Source organism: Chaetodon trifascialis, chromosome 11 (genome assembly GCF_039877785.1).
Source record: "Chaetodon trifascialis isolate fChaTrf1 chromosome 11, fChaTrf1.hap1, whole genome shotgun sequence".
In the NCBI taxonomy this organism is placed as follows: Eukaryota; Metazoa; Chordata; class Actinopteri; order Chaetodontiformes; family Chaetodontidae; genus Chaetodon; species Chaetodon trifascialis.
Window position 1 is genome coordinate 8,258,141 of NC_092066.1, and position 6,521 is coordinate 8,264,661.

At 41.1% G+C, this 6,521-nt stretch overlaps 1 long non-coding RNA gene across 1 annotated transcript; it reads right to left on the bottom strand.

The window, feature by feature from the left end:
- Nucleotides 1–2,252: 2,252 nt before the first annotated feature.
- LOC139338976 (uncharacterized) lies at nt 2,253–3,215 on the bottom strand. Its single transcript, XR_011602643.1, has 3 exons — nt 2,907–3,215; nt 2,571–2,654; nt 2,253–2,387 (listed from the first exon to the last, which is right to left on the bottom strand). It is a non-coding gene; the product is annotated as an uncharacterized lncRNA (long non-coding RNA).
- Between the last annotated feature and the right edge of the window lie 3,306 nt (nt 3,216–6,521).

Below are 6,521 nucleotides of genomic sequence, written 5' to 3' on the forward strand. Positions count from 1 at the left end.
GTCAGTGTTGTCCAGTTCTTGAGGCCTGTTGAGATCTGCTAATCGTCAATCCTGACAGTTTTAAAGCTGTTATCTGATGTGGAGCTGGAAGAAAAGATTGGTGTCTCCATGAAAACAATTTAAATGATAGGTAACTCTTTGTAGTTGGAAAGTCTTTCCCTCCCCAGCTCTCCTGAAGGAATGCGGGGGTCAAAGGTTAAGTGTGGGTCTCTTATTCTCCTGCATTATTGTGAAGGTTTGGTTGGTGGTATCTTGTTGTTGCTTGTCTTTGTCCATGTGCATGTGATTGGTTGGCAGTCAGTATATTAAGACGGGTGTGTTTCAAACTCTTCAGTTCATCAGCCATGGACAAAAGTGTGCTGCTGGTCCTGTTGTGTCTGCAGGCGTTCCTGCTCATCACAGCCTTCACTGCTGCTGATGCAGCCGCTCTGATGACTGCTGATCATCCTCAACCGCCTGCTGATGTGGTAAGAAGATCCACTGCTGGTCTCTGACTGCCAGGAGCTTTTTGTATTCTAAGAATGGCCTCGCTTGACATGGTGTTTTCTCATTGGGCTGTTTAAGCGTAAATGTCAAACATGCTGCTGACTGTAAGACAAAAGATTCTGGTTCTGTTCAAATTCACACGTGTGGTTAAACAGAAGAAGAAGATGGCTTTCTGTGTTTAATTATTCTTTCTTTGCTCTCATTCTGTCTTAGAAAAGAGTTTCAAAACGAGGGGCAAAGACAAGAGATGGGATGGCCTGTTGGAGGAGACCAGGGGGATGCTCCGTTTTCGATGCTGTAAGCCTGTTTTACTTTTTGACGTCTCATTGTGCTCATGGCTGACAAGGTACAAAACAGTCTGTGCATTAGTTTGTTGCTTTTTAAACTACAGTCCATCTCTCTCTCTGGCCCAATGTTTAGCCCCCCCCAAAGGTTACACCGCCCCCCCGAAGTGGCTAAATCTATAGGAAAGGAAGAGCCTGTCAACATGATGGAATCAGCCAGTTTCACTGGTGCACTCCAACAACAGAAGCTGAAAAGAAGCTTTCCCAGAGCTGCCATGCTACTTTGAGGAGTGGAAATGAATATACTGTATGCTGCGGTGCTTATGGAGTGCACAATAATCTGCTTATTTACAAAATAAAAGATTTCAAATCACATGTAGTGTGTTTTTTTACTTGGCACACAGTTCTTGTTGGCAGACATCTTTAATCGTCGACCTCTCAGCCCTCAGTTTCTGCCACTAATTGGTGTAAATGCAGGAAGCATTCAGTTTATTTTCATTGTGGCATGGTGGAGGACATGCCAGAACAGAACAAACTTAATATTACTCATACTAAACTTATGAAGTTTAAAAAGTAAAATTTTACATCAGTATTTTATTATTGTAGTTGGTTGAGGTGGAGTCAGTTCAACTACGTTAATACTGTAGGTAGTTTTGTCCAGCGGCTCCCAACCTCGGGGTCTGTTCTGCTACCCAGGTCTGATTATTATTTACTGTGTTTTCTTCTAAACTTTTTGAGAGATAATGATTAATTTTAGCACTTTGGGCTTTAAACTTTTTATTTATTTATTTTGTAATGGAAACATCTCAGAAGTTTTGGGGGGAATGTTTTGCATTTTTTGCTGCCACCAAAGGGGAGTGTGGGGTAAGGGGCATTCAGCTGTCTGCAATCTGCAACTTCACCACTAGATGCCACTAAATCCTATACGCTGGTCCTTTAGTCTTTAGCCGTATTGTTAAGGTTTAGTGTGCTGGCCAGTCCCTGTACACCAGACAGTTACAGCTGATATCCAGCTTGATTTTAAATGATGAGTCTCGCACAGAGAATTTCAGCTTCCTCCTTCTGAGCAGAGGTCTGCAGTCCAAAGATGGACAGCAAAGACAGAGAAAAACAGTTTTATCCCTCAGATAAACAAGTTGTAGCAGCATTGCACAGATGCTGTGGAAGCAATGTTTATCTATTTTTCTTTACCTGAATTTCACCTCGTTTGTTCTCGTGGTTGTTTAGTGTTTTCTTATTGTTATTTTTTCTCTTTTGAAGTGCTGACCTACAGGTACCAGTATAGTAATCTGAACCTTGTATTTTCTAAACTGAATATGAAATCTTATTATGAAATGTAACTAAACGTGTCAGACAAATGTAGTGGAGTAAAAAGTACTGTATTAGATTAGAGAAAAACAGGGAGATAAATAAAGCATTAAAGTAACTCACAATTTTATCTTAATTAATGCATTTATTGAACAATCTCAATCAGTTTTTGTAATTGAAAATCATGTTTAAAATCCACAAAATATACAGCATGTTGGCAGAAAATGATTTAATGCATATGAGATGTGTTCTTGATCAATGAGGAGAGGAGTGCTCAGGTCCTGAGGTTAGCAGTCAATTTCAGTTGCTCTGTTTAAGAGAGAGAGAGCATAATTCATAACTCTTGTGCCAACTGGCATCTTCAATGATGAGTAAATTCAGATTTTGAAATGTCTATAGTCATTTTTCTAGTATGTCAATATTAAAATGAAGCCTCTGGAGGAACATATTGTAGGTCAGACAGAGGACAAGCTTAAAGTGAAACCAGTTTACCCTTAAAGGTCCATGAGCTCCTGGTTTTGGCCCACATTTCTTCTTCCATTTGATCATTTTCACTCCTTTATCTCCAGTTTGTGTCTATAATAAAATGAGATTAAAAAATGCATTATTGTGCACAGAAAACCACCTTTTTCTACTGTTTCACCATACAGTTTACTGAATTTGTTATCTCTGAATTAATAAAATAATTCCTGCAAATGTGTTTTGTGGCTCTTGCTGAGCAGCATGTTTGACATTTTACAACTAGCAAACTGAGCAAACATGAGCAAAGACCTTCTTACAGCCCAAGACAGGCTGCTCGCCGTCAGGGACTGCAGTGGATCTCCTTACCTGACCCACACACAGTTGTTGATTGCCATATCTTCCCAGAGAGGCTGCATCGGTGGACGTGAAGGCTGTGATGAGCAGGAAAGCCTGCAGACACAACAGGACCAGCGGCAGACTTTTGTCCATGGCTGATGAACTGAAGAGTTTCACACTTGTGAAACGCGCAGGTCTTAATGTACTCGCTGCTAACCAGTCACTTCTATGTAAACAAACAGGAAGCAACAAGACAGTTCCTGTGCTCACATCAAGAAGTCACTGGCTTTAGTGTTTGAAATGCTGCGGACACCACAAACCTAAATCCACTCACCGACGAAAGCAAAGGTCACAGACATCTCCTCATAACAAGATATTACACAGAGAACATGAGAAAAGATGTCATTTTTGTAATCTGCATGAACTGACTCTTTAAAATGAAGTTTTTGTTGTATGCAAATTCAGCTGTTTGTTGTTTGTTAGAGAAGTTGCGTCTATACTGTGTGTTCAGATCTAACGCTAAGTGAATGTTAGAGGTGGCGTGATTGCACGCAAAGCTAATGGAAAGACAGCGAGACACGAATTGGCCTGCATGAAATGAAACGAAGACAAGTCTTCACAAGCTGGACATGTTCCAGGGATCTACAGCGAGGACACACTTCTGCTCGGCGCTGGAGCGTGTCACTGCTCACAAGCATAGCGGGAAGCTTGCTCATTGGCACATGAGAAACTTGCACTTCTAGCAATAATTTATGTAACGTTCTTAAAAATAGCACTTTGTTTGTTGTTTGTGTCTGTAAACCTGGAGGACAGGGACACAGACAAGAGGGATCACAGGGATCTTGTCTTAACAGCAAGTAAAGACTAAACTTTCAGTGGTCCACAGCTGCATTGCTTATTTATTGTTCTATGGGAAGAAAAGAGGGTGAAGCAGCTCCACATTCAAGAAATGCCAAGAGATAAATGTGAGCTGTAGTTCACTACTCTGTCTCTCTTTCACACAAACAAACAAACAAACAAACAAACAAACAAACAAACAAACAAACAAACAAACAAACAAACAAATACTGCCACAGCAGCAAAAGCACAGGTGTGAACAGTAAAATCAACGAAGACTGCAACTGCCAATTATTGTCATTGTAGATTATTGTTTGTCAATAAAACATGGAAAACATAGTAAAGGAAATGAGTGGGTGTCCTCATTAATTCAAAGGAAAACATCTTTATTTTACTTACAGCTGCCCTCAGCCCACACATTTACATCACCTTCATCTGTTCGTCATTTCAGCCTCTGTAATGCTCCACCTGTCCACTAGTTGCCCTCAGCGAGTTTCCTGCCCCTGTCAGTCACCTGCCTGCCTCCTCGCGCACCTGCACACCTGCTCCTAATCATCCGACCAGCCTGTAGCTTCCTGCACGCACATCTCTGCTCCAGGCTGCCTGCAGCTCTCCAGCATTGGCCTGGTTTACCTGCCTGTGAACTGAGTCACCAAGTAAACTGAATTTTGTCATTTTATCGCATCATGCACGTGAGTCCTACCCCGACACACGTTTTATGTGTTTTCCAGTTTTTACGGACTTGACTGTGAGACAGTGAGAGCTAGAAAGAAAGATGTTGCTCCAAAATTTAATTATTGCGCATAAACCAAGACATTAACAGTATTTAGTGATTAATCTTACAATCATCTCTAGAATCCGTCTTTTTATGAGATGTAATCAGTTTTTTCTCTCTAAGGTAAAACTTGTTTAAGCAAACATCGCTTACCTGTCGGCTAAATTCGTGTCCAGCAGAGAAATCCTGGAGCTTGATCCGGATCTTTCTTGATCCTGATTTTCTCTCAGAAACCGGGACTGGCTGCGCGGATCAGACCTGCAGTGAAACTTCTCCTTAACCTCTGGTACAGAGGCAAAAAATTTTTTTTATCAAAGCGCGTCTTTTGGAGACTTTTTGTCACTTTGTGTTTGAACAGATTTTTGGCGACAGCTCGCGCGTAATTGACGCGAGGATAAACGGATTTTAAAAAGGGTTTTCCCCCTTTGTACGACTGCGAAGGTGCACCGGTGGTCGACAGCGCGAGGAAACACTGGAGATCGGTGAGTTTCTTTAAAACGGATTTAGTGGGTTTTCGAACAATATGTAACATTAAAAAGCCCAAAACCTGTGTTTTCAAATGATACTCGTATGCACTGCTGACAGCAGTCTGCACACATAACTTGCGCCTGTGATCACTGATGAGAAAAGTCGTCTTTATTTCTGAAGTTTATTCCAATGTGGTGAAGTAGCCCACAAGATCTAATGCTTAAAAAGCTGAAAAAGTCCTTGAAAGTACTATGTAGGCAGTATCATGAGTATTTAACAACTCTCCTCTGTTGGCCAGTGGAACAAAAACTTCTCAAACCTTCATCCTCACAGATTCACTGCAGACACCTGATCTGCTGTCGTGGTGGCTTCAGTCATAGAAAACCAGGCCTTCACTTCATTTCTGACTGAGAGAGAGAGAGATTGCCTCCTCAGGAATGCTAATGCAGAATCCACCAAATCCTGCTCGGCGTTAATACCCCTGATTTACTTGTGTAAGTGGCTCACAGGACGTCAAATTAGTTTGAGGTGCTTATAGAAGCAGTTCTGTACTCTATAATGTCAACCAGGGGAGCGTGTGTGTATGAGCTGCCAGGTCATATGAGTATAATACAGGTAAAAGTGTTCATTGCACAGCTTTTTAAGAATTAAAACATTGTTTAATGTCTTAGGGGCCAGAGTTTGTTACTGGTTAGTTATGCTACAATAAACAAACATATACAGCAGTGAAATGCAGAGTTTCTTTAAAGTCATAGTTCATAAGTGGTGTTTAAATTCAGTTGCCGGTTTATTAGGCACACCTAAAACTAAAGCAGTCCAACACAAGAGTCCTGCAATGAGTTCTGCCTTCTCGTTGAGGCTGTTTCAGAGAGGTGCTGTGATCACTTTGGATGTAGTTGGTTTTGCTGTTGAACTGTATTACGTTAGTGTGTCTGTTTAGTCTACCCTCAGTGATTTAAATGGGGTGGGCAAAATAATAGAATGGTCTTCCAAAAATGATCACAAAGGCCTCTCTGAAACAGTTTCAGTAAAAAAACAATATTATAACCTTCATGAAAGGAGGACTGAGTATTTCATGGCTGTTGTGGTGTCACTAATAAACTGGTAGTTTTTTTTTATAGTTTTAAATGCTGTTAGAGTCAGAGTAAAGCTTTAATGTCTCCAAGGGTCAGCTCGGGTTACAAGACAAGAGAGATAGGCTGAAAAAAATGCAGCAACAACAACAACAACAATCAATACAAAATAATAGTTTTCTCTTCTTACCAAAAGAAGAGAAAACGGGGAGCAGATGGAGAAGCTAGAAACCAGCTGACACCCCCTCACATCCACAGCTGGAAACAGCTAACATAAAGAAAAGCTGAGGGGTAAAATGCCTCGTATATCTGATAGCGCCACCTCTAGGCAGGTGAAATCTCCACCTCAAGTTTATTTAGGGAACATTTTATCAATCTGAGGTCCATTATCAATACAATACTCCTTTAGTTCAGGACAGCGGTGTCACTGTTACGCCCTGCCCTGTTTTGTGTTGTGCTTTCTTAATACATCTGTATTTGTATCTTCTTTAG